The 21,811-nt window shown below is 42.5% G+C and overlaps 1 protein-coding gene across 1 annotated transcript in view; it reads right to left on the minus strand.

The window, feature by feature from the left end:
- The window catches only part of AGO2 (argonaute RISC catalytic component 2), a 52,925-nt gene extending 39,134 nt beyond the window's left edge, over positions 1-13,791 (minus strand). Inside the window, exon 1 of the mRNA XM_087931797.1 lies at positions 12,216-13,791. The gene's annotated coding sequence lies outside the window, so the exon portion shown is untranslated. The remainder of the gene's footprint in view (positions 1-12,215) is intronic.
- Positions 13,792-21,811: the final 8,020 nt, after the last annotated feature.

Here is a 21,811-nt window from a genome sequence, read left to right on the forward strand (position 1 = left end):
AAACCCAAATCCATGGCCAATAACTCCACTTCAGAAAAATGCAGACCACCTTTGAAAACAAAGCAATTCAGAGCTAAAGTCTGAGGTGAAACCCCCCCACCCCATGTCCTCCCCCCGCCCCCAAGAAGTCAATATACTTTTTTCAGCTCCCAGGAGAAGGAGGCCATTTTCAGATGGACAAAGGCACAGTGCCTTTACCCATCATCTCTGAGTTAATTGTTAGTTGTTAATTAACACTGGTGAATGGTCCTGTTAAGAAACTTCCTAACCCTGAGGGCAATTGACCAGTGGACCAGCTCTGCCTTCAGAAGTTGTGGGTGCTTCATCTCTGGAGGTTTTTAAGAAGAGACTGGACAGCCACTTGTTTGGAATGGTATGGGGTCTCTTGCTTGATCAGGGGGTTGGACTAGGAGACCTTCCAAGGTCCCTTCCAGGTCTATTCTGGTTAATCTCCAATCCCAGGGATTTTAGTGTGGCATTGAAGGAACTTATCAAAAGCTACTGTCTTTTAGTACAGGGGTCTCCAACCTTGGCAACTTTAAGACTTATGGACTTCAATTCCCAGAGATCCTCGGAGTTGAAGTGCACAAGTGTTAAAGTTGCCAAGGTTGGAGACCCCTGTTTTAGTATATTCTCTGTCCTTGGCACATTAGGGCTACTGACAGCTATTAGTACCGTGTTTCCCCCAAAAATAAGACTGTCATATATACATATACATACATATATGTTTGTCACAAAAAAGGCACTAGGTCTTATTTTCGAGGGATGTCATCCACTGACTAACCTCACTTGCGTGCATCATTCCTGGCCTCCTTTTCGCTGTCAGAGGCCTTCAGGAACTTTTTCTGTGGCCAGCAAGACTTTCCTGAAGGCCTCTGCAGCCGATAACAGAGCTTCGGATCGATCAGCTACAGAGGCCTTCAGGAAAGCCTTGCCGGCTGCAAAAGAAATGGGCCAGCAAGGCAGGTGTCGGGGTGTGCGAGGCCTGGCTACAACTGTCCAAAGGTAAGTAGTAGGGCAGCTCCACCACCCACATCCCCACCCTAGCTTAATTTTTACCCACGCATTCTGGAGTGGGTGGGATCTTAATTAGGGCTTATTTTGGGGGTAGGGCTTATATTGGGCGCATGAGTAAAAATCAAATGACTTACTTTCAGGGTAGGTCATATTTTGGGGGAAACAGGGTAATTGGGTATTCAATGAATGCTTGGTCAAAAGATGGTTAACAAATGCCCAACGTCTATTGTTTAGCCACCAATCCAGTGATCATCAGATAGCGGGAACTCCAATTTCCCTCATCCTGAACCAGACCTTCCCTTCCCTCCCTCCCTCCCTCCCTCCCTCCCTCCTTCCTTCCTTCCTTTCGCTTTGACAATTTCTCCAGGTGATACATATATAGAGAAGGCATCAGAGAAGAAAGGGGTCCACTAGATGAGCCTATTAAGAGAAAGTGTTGATGTCACTTGTTGGGAAAGCTCTCCTTGTCCCTCTTGTCCACCCCTCCTGAACTGAGTAACAGTATGTTCAGTAAATGAAAATAAACTATATCAAAAGTATACACAGTACTCAAAAGGATGGAGCTTCAGTGCAACCAAATTAAAGAAACCATTTGCCCAAGAAACTCATAACATACGAGGGAGAAAGGTCAATGCCATATCCCCCTCACAGGAAGTTTTCAACTCAATGACAGATTTCCCAACCCAGGAGAAAGTGTACAATATTCCTTCCACAACATACTTCCGCTGTAACCTAAAATATTTACGTGTGGAGAAAATATTTATGTATGGAGAAATGTTAGCACTTCATTTCTTGGTTGTAGTAAGTAGGACTAAATATCAGAAATTACTGAAACGTAGGGAAAGGAGTGGCAGAACCTGAGGGTGGAGGAAAAAGGGCCATCAGCCTAGAATCCCTACATAGCCACAAGCAAACTAAGTCCAACCCCTCTTGAGTTAGAGTATACTGACTGTCATTTAACTCCTAGCAGATGCTAACTGTTAGTTAAGAAGATTCCTGCACATAAACATGAGTTGCAATAAACTAGCTTCATTGGATCTTCACGTGTGGACCTGAACTATCTTGTCTGATAAGATGCTTTAATGAGCCTCACAATTAAAGAGGAAAACAAATAAATAGGTGAGATTTTTTTCACTCTATAAAGTGAACCACTGCAGCCCAAACAATATCTGCTTGTCAGCAAGAGCAGCCAATTCTTTCTTCTTCTTTTTTGGCCAATCAGTTGGCCATTATGCACATTTGACCACAATACCCATCGAGTACCTTGGAAGTACTAACCCAACCTACTTTGAGGACAAGAGACTAGAATAGGCTGTTACAAACTTGGTGCCTGAATGGTCATAAAATTATATGACGACATTTAAAAGAAAGAATGTCTTCAGAGTAATTATCTTCATGAAACAGCTTGCCTTTTGGCAAATCGCTTCAAAGCAGCTGAGTAAAGTAGAGCTTTTTTCTTCCCATCTTTTCCAAGTACTTATATTTTTTTAAATTACAACATAAAAGCAATGGTGGACCCTGAAAAAAGATTGGTTCGCTTTTGGTGGGGGGTGCAGTGGCGCAAAGGCTTAATGACGCGGGAAGCGCCAGCCTGAAATGGTGTGCACTCTGGCGGTTCGAGCCCAGCTCTTGAGATGGAGCAAGCTCCCATTGTTCAATCCCTAGCTCCTGCCCACCCAGCAATTTCAAAGCATGCATATTTTGAGTCAGATCAATGGGTACCACTTCAGTGGGAAAAAAGCTACCTGTGCTCGTGTGTGCAGGGAGTGGAAGCGAGCCCTGGATCTAGCTGGACACGAAGCATTGCGACACAGACCGAGGAGAGGAAAGACCGGTGGAGGAGCCCGGAATACCGAGCAACCCAAGCACTGCTGGTTAGCTGGTATAAAGTTAGTTCTTCCCCCAAGGGTAGGTGTGCAAGGGCTGGACAGAATGAACTAGCATTCTAAGCTATCAGGACTGCAATGTGTGTCTAGCATATGTAGATTTCTTTGACATTGTATGCCATATACCGTCTGTCTGTCTGTCTGTCTGTCTGTCATTTGGTTTCTATAGCTAGAAACTATAACTATCTACTAGCCATATCACACTTTCCTATTGCCAAGCAGATGCCAATGAGAAGCTTACAAGGTGTAATACATGCAACCACCAGTTCTCAGGAAAGCCAAAGGCTTTATGTAAACGTGGAAGAGACATCACTGATAACCAAGGCCAGGTAAAGAGCACCCAAATAGCTGTTGGCATAAAATGGTCTAAGATTGAAACCCTGGGGATGGCCTACCTGTGTGGGGTTTACCTCCTATGTTTTGTACTAGGGGTGTGTGTGTGTGTCTGCGCACACATGTACAAAAATTAGTGAATTCATGACTTCAGAATATTTAATAAACTGCTGGCAATTATAATTTAACTCAAATTCTGTTCTGCTAATAAAATGTTGCTGTTGCTTCTATCATTATTGATGTGGGGTTGAGTTTTGATACTGATTGATGTATCACAGAAAGAAATTGTGACTTCAGTGAGTTTTCCTACATGCTTATTATGTGATATGTACTGATATAAATCATAATAACTACCAACATTGTTACGTTTATCCTTCATCTAATACTTTTCCAAAACTATCCAAGTTGCTGCTTTATATTATTTCATTCTCTTTTCTTTAAACCTATTTCCCAAAACGACGTACTAGTATTTTCATTAATTGTGAAAGAAGAGACAGTTTTCCAGTATTCACTTTCTTTAGCCCATGCTCAACTTTAGACAATTAAATCATGTTCCTAGATTTACTTTAATTCTCAGTGCTTAAACTCTAAAATATTATGAGCTGCAGTGAACAAAACCACAAGTGTTACTTCTAATGTGTGTGTCAACAGAGAACAGGAATTTCTTCAGAGACTGCATTAAGTCAACATTTTCATTAATCCACCAACAACATCAACTTCAGCAACTCAAATGCCCTCATTCTTAAAAAGTCATTTTTCAAAGGTAAACAGTGAATCCATCAACTTTTATTTGATCTCATTTGCGATTAAATTGTGTATTTCCATTCTAATTTGGAAGATTTTTTTTTTTAAGGGTGCTTTCCTGTCCCAATTTGGTGGCACAAAACTAGCCAACTAGAATTAAGATCATGTCAAGTGTTAATGCCACTTTATAATGCATGGAATGGCGATCACTAACTGGTATCTTAGGTATTGATTTTTGTTGTGAATCAGGCCTTTGGCTTTAACATCACATTTTTAGTAAGATACAAGTATACTAGCACACCAGTTTTGATTGTTCCCTGTCCCACAAATACATTTCCTGCTAAAAGTAAGGAGTGTGTAGTCAGTTTAGGCATAGTATGACACACGCATAACAAGATTGATTTTATCCAAGATACTCACACAATACCTACTCTATTCTACAACTATCTTGCAGGCCAATATACTACTGTTCTCAACCTTATCAACTAGAATTTGAGTGTACAGTCAGGATACAAAATTTCTGTCTTTTGGGGGGCAAGGGGGGAATAACTTGCCATCAGAAGTTGTGGCTCCTCTATCACTGGAGGCTTTTACGAAAAGCCTGGACAGCCGCTTGTCTCAAATTGTATAGGGTTTCCTCCTTGAGCAGGGGGTTAGACTAGGAGACCTCCAAAGTCCCTTTACAACTCATTCTGTTATATGTAAGTTTCTTCAGTTTTGACTGGATGTGGGGAAATTTTTTGAACTGAAGAAGCTTCTTGGGTGAGAAGCAAAACATTTTCAAGGAGGAAAGAAAAAAGTCCAGTCCTCTTTTGGAAAGCACCTCTGGGATTTTGCCCTATCCTAGATGAATGATGGCATAAGGTCTTCTGCCTTGGACAGGGGGTTGGACTAGAGGACCTCCAAGGTCCCTTCCAGTCCTATGATTCTATGTAATTCTATATTTCTCCAGAGCAAACTACCCATTACTGTAAATTGATTCTGTGACTTCGGTTTCCATTTCAAAAGCACATGGAACATTTTGCTCAGAGCAAATGAAGCCTTTGGAAGCCAAACTAGTAAGTTACCTCTCCGCCATTAATGTCAATCCAGAAACATCAAACTGAGGTTGTAGCCATGGTCTCCTCCATTTAATTGTTGTAGGTGATAATACAGACCCTCAAAAATAGTTTAGAACTGGGCTTCTGGTTTGAAGGGCTTTGGCGACAGACAGAAATCTGCGATCATGCACAGTTTCTGCCTGGGCTCGCCGCTGGAGCGCCCCAAGCCGGCTGGTTTCGGAGCTAAGCCACCCCGTAGAGGTGGTGAAGAAGGGGGAGACTGCCAGCAGGGTTGAGGAGAGCCGCATCTCTCCTCCTCAGCTGGTCAAACTCCCTTTCCTGAAGGCAGTTGAAGCGGTGGTCAGAAAAGGCCACCACAAAGAAGAACTCGACCGGAAAAGAACGTGCAGGAGGAAGATAAGAAGTGAAAGTTTTGGCTGACCAGGTTAAATTGTAAAAGCAACATCCAAGGTACCCTGGAATTTAAACTTACAAAAAATAACATCGCTCCCAAAGAAGAGTCGGAAGCAGCGAAGGAAAGTGAAAAGGGAAAGGTTTGGCTTTTTTTTCCCTTCTCTCTCCTTCCCTATATTGACAACTAAGAGACTTAAATAAGAAATTGGAAAAATCCGCTTTGGCATCAATAGGCAATTAAGCTGAAAATAAAACAAAATGCCAATGGGATAATAAAGATTTCTGGACATTAAAAACTTTCTTTTTCATAAGCAGGAAGGGAGAGAAAAGGGGCAGGATCTGGAAGAGGGAGGAGACTGCCTGGAATTAAAAAGAATCTAAAGTAAAACTTCAACAAGACTTCTAAAAGATACACTTTAACTGAAACTTTGCAACTAAATAGTAACCCCAGGAAGAGAAAGTGAAAAGAAAAGAGTAAAAAAAGAAACAGCTTGCGTGTATTTGGATTAGTTGGTGATCTTTGAATTTTTGGTTATTACATTTGAATGACTAAAATCAATCGGGTGGTTGTTTACAAATTTAAACAAAGGCACCACTTCTCGATGAATTGAAAATGGAACTTAAAAAGTACAAAGAAGAAGCACAAGAACGGAAGGGTTCTTTTGGCTTCGTTTTTCAATTCTTAGAAAAGGAGATTTGGAACTATGAGAAACAACAAGAAAAGACTGCAAAACAAGAAGACTGGGACAAAGAAGAAGCCATCTTTAATGAACAAGCAATTCTATGTGGGGAAGAAAAAGGAAAGGGGGGAAAGAGAATGGAGAATTTAAGACTTAAAAAAAAACCAAAGAAAAATAATTCGAAAAATAAGTATAATACTGGAAAGCAACAGAAAAGAGGAATACAGAAGAGAGAAATAGAGGTAGAGAGACAAGGGGATAAAAAGGGGAGAGAGAAGAAGAGAGGGAAGAAGGAAAGGAAAAGAAGTTACAAAGGACCGGAGTAAGATATAGAGAAACAGGACCTATTTGGAGATAATGGGTGAAAATCTAACTGAAAAAGGGATTCTGTAAAGGTACATAAGATTATATTGTTATATTAGTAATAGAAATAACTTTAGAAAATTGGAAACAACGTATGATGAAAATGAGGGATAAAATAGCGTAATTTAGTGAAATGTTTGTGAATAAAATAAGTGAAATAAAATAAATGAGAAAACTGAATTGAACTGAATTTTTTTTTAAGAATACAATGTGTATTTTAAGAATGTAACAAGCAGAATCCAAATGGAAGTTATGTATTATATTGAATGTTAAAACTTTAGGGAAAAGATATAAAGGCGTCATACTCCAATCAGTAACTAAAGAAGAAATTTTGTTTAATGAGAAAAGATAATAGATAATTGAAACAGGACAGACAAAAAATATAAATACAATGATTTGAATTGAGAGGAGATAATTAAAATAAAATTGAGAAAATTAAAAGAGGGGAGAAGCTATACAGAAAATGTAAAATAGTAATAAGATATGGAATAGAATATAAAAATGAGCATGAACCTGAATTTGTGTCTGTACGAAGAAATGTAACCCGGGATTATGCTACTTTCAGAAAAGATGTTTTATTTGTATTTTTTTTCCTCTTTGTGAAAACTCAAAAAAAATTTACAAAAAAAAAAATAGTTTAGAACCAGTGACATGATCCCTGTTTGAGGTTTCTGGATTGACACTAATGGCAGAGAGGTAACTAGTTTGGTTTCCAAAGGCTTAATTCATCAATCTCTTCCCCAAGTCAGTAGCTACCTTGGTCAACAAGAGAAAAATTACGAAGCAGCATTTTAATGATAATGGTAGGCTTCTTGATCCTTTCAGTAGGTTACAGTTCCATTTTATATATGCACACACACTTTAAAGAGAATTCAATCTATCAGTTTATAATTATTGCCTGAATGAGTACACCTTTCACCCATGTACCGAACACATTATTAAAAATGAACTTCTATTTTACAATGTATATTTTAAATACAGCTGTATATAATACTTATAAATGGTACAAGGCATAAGTGCCACATATGCCCTCTCGTTTCTTCCCTCTTTTTTCCCCCCAGAAGCAGGAAAAAGTGGGGATTTTTCCATTTTCAAAATTTCTAGAGATTTTGCCTCTCTAACTGGGAAAGGATGGACAGTTCCACCCTCAATGGAGCAAGTCCTCTAAATATGTCAACTTTCACCGCCAACCCTGAGTCACTAAGCACTTCAGATCCCAATGCTGTGCAACTCAAAATCTTACGCTCCAAGCCAATGCACTCAAAAACATTTATCACTTATGCTTTGGGGAAACCGGATGGCTCCAACTTTTGAGAAGTCCAGTTGCAGACTAAAAGTGCTGACTTCTGGAATTCCTGAACTACAAATCCTATTTGAGGTTTTGTTAAGCTTTACTGGAGCATTTCCTCACACAAAAATGCCACAGTAGAGAATCAAACAAGCCACAACCACACTGGGACTCTGAAAAGCAGCTGCTAAGAAAGCAAACCCAGTGTCAAATTTATGGTTGGGCTGAAAGCTTTTTTAACTCATGGCAAAAGTCCATGAGAAGAAAAATGCAGCCTGGATGATCACCCAGGGCCAGCTCAGAATAAGACTACAAGAAGATTTTTAGCAGTGTTATTTTGTTGCGTCCTACAAGATCACATGCATTAGTACAAACACCTTTCTGGGTGTGCATACACATTAGACACCTCTGGTATATCTGTCCTTCCCTCTCAGCCCAACAGCCAGACTGGCATGCAGGTAGTCCTTGTTTAATGATACTAAGACCAGAAATTCTATCTTTAAGCAACATGCTCCTAAGTATGTGACCACACTGCTGACAGAAGTTTTAGCAATCCCTCATTGCTTATGTGACTGTAACTAAAGAGTTCCTGCTGGCTTCCCCGTTGACTTTCCCTGTGAAAAGCTGGCAGAAAAGGTTGCAAAGTGTGCTCAGGTGAATGTGGGGATGCTGAAACGGCCATAAGTACAAAGTTCAGTCACAACAAGTGGTCATTAAACAAGGGCTACCTTTGGTTGTGAAGGTGCTGGACTAGGAGAAGGGAAATGTATGTTTCCCACAGAAGCTGATTGACATGACTTTGAGCCAGTCACTCTCTCATACCCCAAGAACCGGATGGTCCAGTGGTGAAAGCTGGCCTGTTGCTCCAGAGTAACTTAGTGATCTTCCATCTTCTTTCACCTTCTCAGCCATATCCTAGGAGAACTTTGGGTCAGTCTCTCCCTGTTAACCCTGTGCTGGAAAGTCAAAAAATATCGATCTACCAATACTTATTGGGGCAGCATGGCACATTATGTCCATAGCCCTTCAGGAAGAGGATTTTATCATGTGGCAGATTAATCCAGGCTTATAGTAATACACGTGAAATCCAAAGTATAAAATATGACTATACAGGAGTATCAGTAATCAATATTTTCAAATTCCAAAGCTGTGACAATTAAGTGCAGCTTACAACCTATATTTTTGCTGCATGGAAAACTTAAAAAACTATTTTTGGGAGGCCATACTAAAGGGAGAAATTTCAGACACAATGTAAAACAGAAGATACCATATATAGCAGTCAAATCTTGTTTTTGTAATCAAGAAGCAGCCCTGTCCTAACTCGAACAGTGATGTTCATTACGACACCAACAGAACAGAATTTAGGGCTCCTGATCACAGGGTGAATAAAAGTTATTCTAATGGGTGGGTGAAGACTGCAACAATAAAAGGTAAGTTTAACAACTTGCTTAATGTAAGAATTCCCTACAGATACGATTCTCTGGTCCAGCAACCTCTTTTGGACAACCTAATTTAGCAAATACCTATGGCATTCAAGCCAATACCATACATGTAGCCATCATTTAACCAACCGATGGTTGGGCATCTACCCAGTAGTATCACTACATTTTAGGACAATCCATTTCATGGATCATGTTGAGAGAAATACTTTCTTCAAAGTCTTCTGCCTATCAATTTCACTAGACAGTCTCTGATCCAAGGAAGAAGCACCACTCCCATGACCTGTGAAATTCTATCTTAAAAACCACTTTGTCAACTTCAAATGGAAGCCCATCAACCATATGGGAACCCATGGCCCTCAAGATGCTGCTCAACCATGATTCCCACTTATCCCAGCTAGTATGGGCAATGATGAGGGAAGACGGGAGTTGGAATGTGATACATTTGGGAAAATTGGTTTCCTCATACTTTTATTAGGAACTTTTCCACCATGCAGCCTTACATTGGAAACCAGCTATCAATCTTTCAAGATAACCAGGTTAGGAAACAGATTTTGAAGGACTAGAAGTATCCTTTATTGCAACCCAATCTTGCAAGTTTGTCCATGTCTCGTCTTCCTTCCCTCCAAGAGTCAGGGAAGTAGAAGGGAGCTAGACAGAATTCCTTTATAATACTCTCCCACTTCTCTGGATATAACATAGGTTTAGTCTGAAAATAATTATTCCCTGAAGACCTCCTGGTTCCTTCTCCAAGGTCATCCCCCTAGCTTCCTACATCAGCTAGCAATTAAGTCACCATTCTGGATTTCAACCCTGTCTTCATCAGAACAGGGATGGCCCATATTCTGCCCAGGTGAGCTCCATTGCTTCTTTAATTCTCCCACCCATGGCCTTAAAAGACCTGCGACTTCCATTGGCAAACTTTCTTCATCTAAACTTCCATTGACTTGGCCTTGTACTTGATCCTTTTGGACCTGTCTGACTTCTCTACCAGGTTCATCTAAATTAACATGTCCAAAGTTAGCAGCCATACGAGAGTGTGCAAGAGTACAAGAGCTGGGACAACCCAGCCCTAGGAAATCAGAAAGTATCCCTTGATCTTCTTCAATTGTTCTTCCCTGTTCCCATCTCAGTTTTAATTTCAGAACGCTTGACTTGGGCAACATCAACCGGCTGTTAAATAAAACACCCATTGTACTTTTAAGGTTGGATCCACCATCTCCTTGTAGAGGTTGCCATAAGCAACCCCTACAGGAAATAATATTCCTCTTTTAAGATAATTATAACAATCCAAATATAATTCCTACGAGAGAGTATTTGTCATCGCGTTAATCATTATGCAGTGGTAATTGGAAGACCACCATTATCACACTTTTTAAAAGCAGCAGAATGCCTGGGGAGGGGGGTTTGTTAGGAGACAGAAACTAACCGAAAAGAATAAACTAAGAGCACAATGTGGACAAAATAAAATACCTAAAAATAAACAATACTAAAAAAAAGTGGATAAACAATGTGTTGATAGAATATTTGCAGCTCAGGGTTGGACTGGGGAGCCCTTGTTGCTCTTGGGTGGTTTTCTTGCACACCTTTCATTACCCAATTAAGTCCCCACAATAAAAGAAAACAAAAGCTAATATTTATTTATTAAACTTACACCCTGTCCATCTCCCTGTTGAAGCAACTTTTACTAATCATCCCCACCACCCTCTTTCCCAGAGCAGCTTTTTTTTTTTCTTTCATTTTTCTGAAGAAGGAAAAAAAAAAAGGAAAATAAACGCTTTTCATCCCTGAATGGTGAAGGGCTGCCAGGAGATCTTGCAATCCTTGCAAGAGGATGGACAAAAAACAAGGGGAAGGCCCTCGAAAAGAGACATCGGTGCTCTCAGGGAGAAAGAACTACACTTCCCAGCACCCATCCTTCGATAAGCCGCGTCCCCTCCGCTTCCTTGGAAACCCATAAGCCACTCCATAGCTTCCTAACCAGGGCTGGGTTTTTTTTGGTTGGTTTTTTTGTGTGTGTCTGTGCAAAAGTGGCGGAAAAAAACAACAACAACTCAGTCTGGTCTTAAGCAAGAAGCCGGCTTTTCAAGAGGCCCGAAGTCCGGGTTTTTTTTCTCCCGGGACGAAGCTTTTTTATTTATTTTATTTTTGCACCCATCCCGTGCAAAGGCGGAGAACCGGGCTGGAAGAAACAAGACACCCCCCCCACCCCCCACCCGCCCGAAGGGAGACAGACACGCGGGAACTTCTAAACGGGGCTGCTTAGATCAGTCAATATTCAAATGATCGTCTTTATTATTATTATTATTATTATATCTGATCGAGTGCAATGAGACGCCAGACATCAAATGGTTTGTGGGGGAGGGGTTAGTATACATTGAGCACCCCGGTTTTCGCCAAGATGTCGGAGGGGGGGGTGGGGGGAAGGGGAAGATCACCGAAATGTCTGCCCGGGTTGACCTGAGGTATCTCTACCCCACCACAAAGGAGGGAGCTGCCCCCAGACGAACCGAAGCCCCTTTTTCTTCTTCTTCTTGGTGGGATTCCTCAGACCAACGCTCCCCTCAACGGACGGCTCGGGCTCGTCGTGAGGGACCGGGGAGGGGGGAGACTTATGGAGCCGGTTCCCCTCAGGGAAAAAACCTCTTTCTCTGGACACACACACAAACACACATCCACAGGAGGCTCCTCACGTTCAGAGTGTTACACGCGGGTTTTCCCCCCACCCCTCAGGCACCTTTCCACCCCCCCCCAGCCCACCGCCACAAAAGTCTCCTCAGCGCTGGGCCCGTCGCCCCCGCCGCCGAACTGCGCTCCCCCCTCAGGCCCAGCATATCTGAGGGGGGCCCTCGGGGCCTCCTTCCCGCGCGCCACCGCCGCCGGAGCACCCTCATAGTCGGGCCCCGAAGGCAGCCGAGGCCCAGCGCCCCGGCGCCGGCTCCCCTCAGGCCCGCCGGCACTTCTGGCCCCCGTCCTCTTCCTCCCGCCTTTTCCACCCCACCGGGACTTACCGGGCCCCGCGGCGGCCCGGGGGCGGCTCCCCGGCCGGGTACATGGCGGCCGAGCGCCGGGCTGCGTGGGAGGCGAGCGGCGCGGGAGTCCAGGCGGCGGCCGCGAGGGCAGGAGCAACGGCGGCGGCGGCGGCGGCAGGGGCGGCCGAAAGAAAGGAAACCCGCCTCCGCCCGCGCCTCCGCCCCGAGAGGCTGGCAATGGGGCCGCCCTCCCTGCGGCCGCCCCGCGCTTCTCGCCGCCGTCGGCCGGACGCCCCGCTTCAGCTTTCCCGGCGTGGCGGGGCGGGGTGGGAGGCCGGGCATCTCAGCCGGCCTTCCGGGGCTCACGAGGCGGGCGCCGGAGCGGCCGGTTCCCACGTGCCGGGCGGCGTCGGTGGTTCTCCCTCGGTGGCTCCGGAACCGGAGCCGAGCCGGGCAGGGCCGGGCAGGGCAGATGCCGGTTTTCTGAGCCGGCCGCGGCACGATTGGGCCTTGGCATTTTGGGCCGACCCGAGATTAGCATCTCGTGTGAAAGCGGCTCTCGCGTGTCGCCCGACTCCCGCGGAAAGAGGGTTTGGTGGGGGCGCTCGGTTTCCCCGTGTTAACGGGCTTGGGAGGCCCGGTCAACGGCTTGCCGACGAAGACGTGCGAGACGAAGGTTGCGAAGCGGGTTGCGGCCTTTTGAAACAAAAGGAAGGGACGCCGGCGAGGGACAGGTGGAGGAGTCGCCTGCCAAGCAAGAGTTTTTATTTAACCTGTCTCGTTTATTTAGAACTGCACATTGCTTAGCAATTCAAATAATGTCATGCGTGCCTTTTATAAATGAGCTAGCAATCGTTCCGGTGGCCTGAGACGGTATAGAGTTTCCTGCCTTGACAGGAGATCGGACTAGAAGACCTCTAAGGTCCCTTCCAACTATTATTCGCAGCACACTCCCTTGTCTTTGGTATGCTGATTTTTATATCTATCCTGGAGATTGCATCATCCAAGTCGTCTAATATTCATTGCATATCATGGCTTAACATATTATACATAACAGCGGCTTCCACGGCTGTACTGCCTGATAGCCATTAACGCACAACTCCCCAATGCTTCCGCTGGTTGAACCCTGAGCTTCATGTCCCAAAGATGCTTTTGCAGGAAGCAACTGGACCTTCCTGTTTTTTTCTTTTGAAGATGTTTAGCTTCTCCTCCAAGAAGCTTCTTCAGCTCTAACAGGATGATGGGGAATGGAAGGATTCATATTCCTTGCAAGACAGCTGGTCATTTGCATCCCTGAGCTTCAGATGAAGGCAGCCCTTTTAAGTCCCCAGATCTTCAGGTTGCCAAGGTTGAGAAACACTGCTTTTAAGAGTGACTGGTGGTTTCCTGCTGGCTGTTGATGTCTGATGAGAGGGGAGGAAAATGAGTCATAAGTTGTCCCATCAATCCATGTCCCAATTTGCCCTTCTGGCTTTGGTCCTTCAACCGTTTCACCTATTGATATTCTATGTATGTATGTATGTTCCGGTCTGTCTGTCTGTCCCAGGAGACAAAAACCTGGACAACGGACTGTTATCCCAACCTATTTTGATTAATAGCAATAAACTTAGACTTAAATACCACTTCACAGTGCTTTACAGCTCTCTCTGAGTCAGCCTCTTGCCCCCAACAATCTGGGTCCTCATTTTACTGACCTTGGAAGGATGGAAGGCTGGGTCAACCTTGAGTCAATCAGGATCGTACTGCCAAACCGCAGGCAGTCGGCAGGTAGCAAAAGCAGCCTGCAGTACAGCCTTGTACCTCTTCCAAACGCAGCCTCTTTTAGCCCCTCCATCTCTTTCCATCCTAAAGGAAATCAACCCTGACTATGGAGGCTTTTAAAGAAGAGACTGGAGAGCTATTTGTCTGAAATTGTGCAGGGTCTCCTGCTTGAGCAGGGGATTGGACTAGAGCAGGGGTCACCAACCTTTTGGACGTCAGGGACCACCAAACTCAGAATTTTAGATCCCAGGGACTACTAACTGGTACTGTGGGTGTGGCCTAATTTGTGGGTGTGGCTTGGTGGTCATGTGACTGGCTGGGCATGGCTTGTATGTAAATATTATAAATATTTATATACATGTTGAATTTTTTTTTTAAAAAAGAGCAACTTTTACCCAAAATCAGGCAAAGCAGGACAGGCAGATTGAGTTGCTCACAGAATCATTCAGTGATCTATCTATCTGCCATCGGCTAGCTCAGTCTCTCAAATTTGCTTGCTGTGAGTCTGCACTGAATTTGCTTGCAAGCAAACCTTCAGTCCTAAGGGAGGTTCGGCTATAAAGATCCGAAGATCTAAAGACTAGCTAGAAAGCAAGAAATCCAACCATCTCCTGCTTCCTAGCTAATCTAAATCTCCCGGCACAGCAGAACACCTGATGGTCGGAAGAAGGAAAAATACCAATTTAGCAGGCAAGTTTACCAGGTAAGGAGTGAGTGGGTGGGGAGGGTTCCCGTGGGCCGTGTGGGCGGCACAGCCTTGTGTCTCTGCGCAGCCTGGATTAATTGCTTTGTGGGGGTGAGATTTCTCTGCGGTCCACTAAAATTTTCTCACGACCCACCGGTGGGCCATGGCCCACCGTTTGGTGACCACTGGACTATAAGACCTCCAAGGTCCCTTCCAACTCTGTTATTTTGAAGCTGAAGCTCAAACACTTTGGCCACCAAATTAGAAGAGAGGACTCTTCTAATTTGGAGAGGAGAAGACCGTGATGTTCGGAAAGACGGAAGGCAAAAGGAGAAGGGGACGGCAGAGGTTGAGGTGGTCAGATGGTGTCATTGACATGATGAACATGATTTTGGGCCAACATGGGGTGATATTGGAGGATAGGGGGCACTGGTGTTTGATGATCCCTGGGGTCATGGAAGAGTTGGGCCTAGGGACTGAACAACAACAAAATTCCCTTCTATTCCTTTAACCATGCTAAGCAGGCTTTTTTTTCCTATTCCAGTTACATTATATGCCCAAATAATTGAGCCTAGTTCTGTTGGATAATTAGAATGACAATTGAGCAGTTAAGTCCAGGGATGATTGATGGACCAATTCTTCTTGCAATCCATGGGTTATCTCCAAATCCATAATCTGAAAGGGTCGATCTTTCATTCCTTCTTTCTCAATGTCCATCTTTCAGAATATAATATTGGTGAAAGGCAGCCTTTTAACTGTTCAGATCTTAATGATTATTGAAATACCCTTAACAGGGATGATCCTGCCTCAGTTTGTCATTTGCTTCCTAGAATAAATCTTCACTTCAGATCTCTAAAGTAATGCTCACCTTCATTCCAGAAAACAAAACTACTACTGTCTTCGCTTGTCTGTGGAGATTCTCAGTCATCCAGGTCATGATTGTCCGTCCCTAAGATGCTTTTTTGCCAAGAGGCAACTGGACCTTCTGGTTTTCTCTGAAGATGTTTTGCTTCTCACCCAAGAAGCTTCTTCAGAGGCAACTGGTCTTTCTGGTTTTTCTCTGAAGATGTTTTGCTTCTCACCCAAGAAGCTTCTTCAGAGGCAACTGGACCTTCTGGTTTTTCTCTGAAGATGTTTTGCTTCTCACCCAAGAAGCTTCTTCAGAGGCAACTGGACTTTCTGGTTTTTCTCTGAAGATGTTTTGCTTCTCACCCAAGAAGCTTCTTCAGAGGCAACTGGACTTTCTGGTTTTTCTCTGAAAATGTTTTGCTTCTCACCCAAGAAGCTTCTTCAGAGGCAACTGGACTTTCTGGTTTTTCTCTGAAGATGTTTTGCTTCTCACCCAAGAAGCTTCTTCAGAGGCAACTGGACTTTCTGGTTTTTCTCTGAAGATGTTTTACTCTCACCCAAGAAGCTTCTTCAGAGGCAACTGGACTTTCTGGTTTTTCTTTTGAAGACGTGTCGCTTCTCATCCAAGAAGCTTCTTCAGAGGCAACTGGACTTTCTGGTTTTTCTTTGAAGATGTTTTGCTTCTCATCCAAGAAGCTTCTTCAGAGGCAACTGGACTTTCTGGTTTTTCTCTGAAGATGTTTTGCTTCTCACCCAAGAAGCTTCTTCAGAGGCAACTGGACTTTCTGTTTTTCTGTTTTTGCTTCTCACCCAAGAAGCTTCTTCAGAGAGCAACTGGACTTTCTGGTTTTCTCTGAAGATGTTTTGCTTCTCACCCAAGAAGCTTCTTCAGAGGCAACTGGACTTTCTGGTTTTTCTCTGAAGATGTTTTGCTTCTCACCCAAGAAGCTTCTTCAGAGGCAACTGGACTTTCTGGTTTTCTCTGAAGATGTTTTGCTTCTCACCCAAGAAGCTTCTTCAGAGGCAACTGGACTTTCTGGTTTTTCTGGTTTTTGCTTCTCACCCAGAAGCTTCTTCAGAGGCAACTGGACTTTCTGGTTTTTCTTTTGAAGACGTGTCGCTTCTCACCCAAGAAGCTTCTTCAGAGGCAACTGGACTTTCTGGTTTTCTTTGAAGACGTTTCGCTTCTCATCCAAGAAGCTGCTTCAGCTCTGAACAACCTTCTTAGATGAGAAGCAAAACATCTTGAAAGAAAAACCAGAAGGTCCAGTTGCCTCTTGCGGGGAAAAAAGCACCTTTGGGACCATCTTCACTTCTTTACGATCAGCTGGGAATTCTCCAAACATGAACGTTGTCTTTTTAATAGTTAATATTTTTTAAAAAACAAATTTTATTAATTTTTAAAAACAATACACAAACAAAACATAAAATATTTCTGAGAGCTACTTATTGAATTTTTAACAAAACAAATAAAACATCTTATTTAAAAACAGCATAGTTCCAAATTATCACATTTCCATACAAACACAATTTGATATGCATATTTATCTTATATATTCAACTTCATATCTTTTTTCAACTTCTCTCTATTTCTCTTCCATCTGTCTTGTTTACAATTTCGTTGTTCTCTTCCAACATTCTTCCAGAATTTTATTGATTCAAACATAGACAAAACACAAAACATAAATACATAAAACTTTTTTTTGGAAAGCGGCTTAACCCCGGGTTACATCTTTTTTATACAGACATAAATCAGATTCATGCTCTCCTTATATACTATTTCATATCTTATTTAACGTTCTATATTTTCTATATGTTTTCTCTCTATTCACTCTCTTAATTCTATTTTATTTATTTCATCTCAGCTTAAATCATTATAGTTGCATCTTTTGTCCATTCTTTTTCAATTATCTATTTATCTTTTCTTTCTAATACAATATTTCTCCTGTAATACTGGTTGAAGTATGATGCCTTTTTATCTTTCCCCTAAATTTAACACTTAAAATAATACATACTTTCCAAACTGATTCTGCTTAGTACATTCTAAATATTACATTTTAGAATAATAAAAAAAAAGAAAAAAATCTTTATAATATAGTAAAAACAATATTCCATAGGAAATTAAACTCTCTTGTTAAATCTTAGACATTTTATACATTCCCTTTAATGTATTGTTAACTCATATAATATTCCAATTTTTTAACTCTATTTCAAATACTAATATCTACAATACAGTCTTATTTACTTTAGCAGAATCTTTTTTTAATTGTATTTTACCCTTTGTCTCTAAAAAAAACCCTGTTTTTTAACATCTTGTTTTAAGCCTTTGTGAATTCTCTTCTTTTCTTCCCTTCCTTTCTTGTCGATTCTAGCCTTTTTACCCCCCCCCTCTCTCAATCTCCGCTTAGTCTCCCCTCTCTGTTGTATTCCTCTTTTCTGTTGCTTTCTGACATTGTATTGATTTTTCACCTTATTTTTCCCTTTCTTGGTTGCTTTTTTAGTTCTGGATTCTCCATTTTCTTTCCCCTTTTTCTCTTTTTTTCCTCAACTAAGATTATTTGTCCATTAAAGATGGCTTCTTCTTCTTCATCCCAGCTGTCTTGTTGTTGTAATTCCTGATAGGTAGAAATTGCCATTTCTAAAAAGTGAAAAATAGATCCAGAAGAGCCTTTGCCTTCTTGTTCCTCTTCTTTTAACTTCTGGAATTCCATTTGCAATTCTGCAACAGATAATGCCATTATAAGAATTTTTTTTAAACAACCCAAATGTTTTTATTGTTTCAAGGAATAGTTTCCAAAAGTCCCAAAGTCACAAAGCAATCCAAATCAGAACAAACTGTTTCATTTAGCACTTTCTTTTTATATTTTCTCTTCCTGGGGTAGAATTCAATTACACAGTTCTAAAATAATTTTTAGAAGTCTTATTGCCGTTTATTTCTGGTCTTATAAGCTCCAAGCAGTCTCCTCCAGTAAAATCTTAATATAAGTTCTTTACCTCTCCCTTCCCACTTATAGCAAAAGGATTTTAGTTTTTAATTCCAGTGTTCAAAGATCTTTAATATCCCCTTGGCTTTAATTTTCAAGTTTAGTTACCTTCTGTGCCAAAGCAGGTTTTTCGAGTTTCCATCTGCTATTTCCGTAAGGAAGGAGAGTGAGAGAAAATAACTTTCCCTTTCCACTTTCTGCTGCCGCTTTTTACGATCTTCTTAGGAAACAATGAATTGTTTAAGAAATTAAATTTCCAGGGTATTTAGAAGTTCCTTATTGTCCAGGTTCAGCCAAAAACTTTCACTTTCTCAGACATCCTCCTGCACAATCTTGTCCGGCTGCAAGCTTCTTTGTGGTGACCATTGCTGACCGCTGCTCCACCGCCTTTGGAAAAGGGAGTTGTGCCGGCTGAGGAGGGGGGTTGCAATACTCCCAGACCCCTACCCGGATCTCCCCTGTCTTCAGTTACCTCTACGGGGTACCCATAGCCTCCAAATCCAGCTGGATCGGGGGCACTCCAGCAGTGAGCGCAGCAGGAACCGCGCACGATCGCAGATTCCTGCCGCCGAAGCCTGACAAACCAGAAGTTTTTTAATAGTTAATATTAAACCACATTTTTCACTTCTCATTTTCACTTTCCTAACGACTTTCACCATTATTTTTAGCTAACAGAATCATGTCATCTGGACAGCTTCAGCATCTTGAGTTTAATTCTAGGTGCCATTTCTTACAATCCTATTTTTTTTTACAATGTATCTGCCGTAGAGGTTAAATATGGTGATAGCATGCACCCTCCTCTTCCTTATTTCCCTATTCTGAAACTCTCAGTTTCTCCACATTTGGTTCTTAAGTGGTGTCCATTGTCTATGGAGATTCTCAGTCATCCACGTCCTGGTTGTCCCAAAGGTGCTTTTTTCAAGAGGCAATTAGACTTTTTGGTTTTTCTTTGAAGACATTTCGCTTCTCATCCAAGAAGTTTCTTCAGCTAGAAACTTCCAATGTACAGTTTTCTCAAAAGAAAGTAACCAATTTATTCTGGCACATTTATTAGCCTTTCATTGTCTAACACATTGATATGTTCTACAGCATTAAAACTCTTTACCGTAGTCCATGATGCTAAGTAAAATTACCTTTGTTCATTCTATTGATCTCCCCCCCACCCCATTCTTTTCATTTCAACCATCTGATCTCAAGTTCCTCTGTCTTGTTTATTTGGTATTTCCCTTGCCAAATGTAGCTCTCGTCTAATCTCTAGGTTCTTGAGCAAAACTTCCCTTCTGAGCAGTTTCTTCAGTGATTCTGTAATTTGCTCAAACCCTTGCAGCACTTCTTTTATACAGAAATTAATTAATTCCATTCATTAATTCAATTTTTACGCTGCCCATCTCACTGAAAAAGTGACTGAGCAACTTGCAATATAATAAAAAGATTTAAAAAAAGAGAATACAAAACTATAAAAATTAAAAATATGAAATAGAAAGCTAAAAATCAACGCTGTCTTCATATAACACTCAATCAAAAAGGCAATAATGTAACAATGCAAATAGCCAATTAAACTTCCAAGTGGACAACATAACCAAAATAATAATATGTAGACTTGTTTGGCAACTTGTTGAAGGAGACCATTCAAAAGTGGTATGGGGAGTTCAACTTTTAGATAGACAGAGCTAGGTCTAGTACAGCTCAGAAGTCCATGGTTTCCATAATGACTAGCACTTTGTCCCAGTTTATCTTGGCTCTGACTCACATAGAGTTAGATCTGTAGCCAAACAGTTGCTTGGAGATCTGGGTGTGAAATATGTTGTTTGAGGTGAACAGATCACTTCCTGCTCCAGATAACTGGCTAACGGAACAGAATAACAGAACAGAATAACAGAGTTGGATGTCTTCTAGTCCAACCTCTGCTTAAGCAGGAGATCCTATACCATTTCAGACAATTGGTTTTCCAATCTCATTTTAAAAACCTCCAATGATGGAGCACAACAGCTTCTGGAAGCAAGCCCTTTCACTGATTGTTCTAACTGTGAGGAAATTTGTCCTTGGTTCTAGGTTGAATTTCTCCTTGATAAGATTCATTCCGTTGCATCTTGTCCTGTTGCTTCAGGTGCTTTGGAGACTTCCTCTTCTTTGTGGCAGCACTTTTGAGACGACTATCATGTATCCCCTAGTCCTTCTTTTCATTAGACTAGACATAGCCAATTCCTGCAACTGTTCACATGTTCTAGCCTCCACTGCCTAATTCTCTTTGTTGCTCTTTGCAAACACTTTCCAGAGCATGGGGGTCAAACTCACATCACGTTGCTGTCACATGACATTTTGCGATGTTTTTTTCCCCCCTTCGTGGAGCTGAGGTGGGCATAACCTGTACCATGACGCATCTGGCTTGTGGGTTTGACACCCCCTATTCTGGAGTCTTTTTTTTATATCATGGATACAGTATTCCAAGTACAGTCTTGTATTAAAGCTTTATAAAGCTGAACAATGCAAAGTGTAGTTATCCCTCTGTTAATGCAGCCTAGGATTTTGTTGGCTTGTTTTTGGACAGCTGCACCACAGTGCTGGCTCATATTTAAGAGGTTGCCAACTACTAGGCTATTGATCAGGGATCCTTCTGCTATTGAGTGTCACATATTTCCTCTTCAGGCCTAGCCCCACTGCGATGGTCTAGCCCAGATATCGTATGGCTCCGTCTGGTGGCTCCCTGAATATCTTGTGGGTGGGCTAGCAACTGGTTGCCCCCCATTTTTGAGAGGGCAGGGGAGCCAAAGCCCAGCAGCACTGTTTTTCAGCGACAGGACTGGCCCCTCACTATGCTTAGGACCAGCAAATCCAACTTCTGGGTTAATAAAGCAGGCTAAATAGATGGGGATGGCCGACAGGTGGCAGCAGCCCAGAGAATAAACTTCACGCGCTGCCCTCTAGCGGCCACTCCGGCTTTCCTAGCTGAGATCCGCTTCAGTTTAGTCTGGATATTCGCAGCTCGGACCCGCTGGCCTCGCCCAGTTTACGAACGACTTATAGAGTATCATCCTGACTGGCGGGAGCGCTTCGGACTTCAACTCCCGTCGTCCCTAGCCGTGACGGAGAGGGACGCCCGCGTCGCCTTTTTCCCGCCTAGAAGTGTATTTCCGGCGTCCCGATAGCGTCAGCCGGAAAGAGGAAGCGGGAGTGGCGGAAGTTTTTCTTCACCATGGGGCATCGTCATGCGTTCTCTCTGATTTCCGGCCAAGAAGCCATTTCCTCCGGAAGAGAAGAGCGCTATCGAGTTAAGTCCAGCCCTTCCTCTTGGAAGACTCCGATTGAGAAATATGGTTCAATCGGCTTTTTCGTTTCCTATAATCCCTGTCAGTTTG

The sequence above is a fragment of the Pseudonaja textilis genome, chromosome 3, assembly GCF_049901715.1.
Source record: "Pseudonaja textilis isolate UNSWEBS1 chromosome 3, rPseTex1.2, whole genome shotgun sequence".
NCBI classification, from domain to species: Eukaryota; Metazoa; Chordata; class Lepidosauria; order Squamata; family Elapidae; genus Pseudonaja; species Pseudonaja textilis.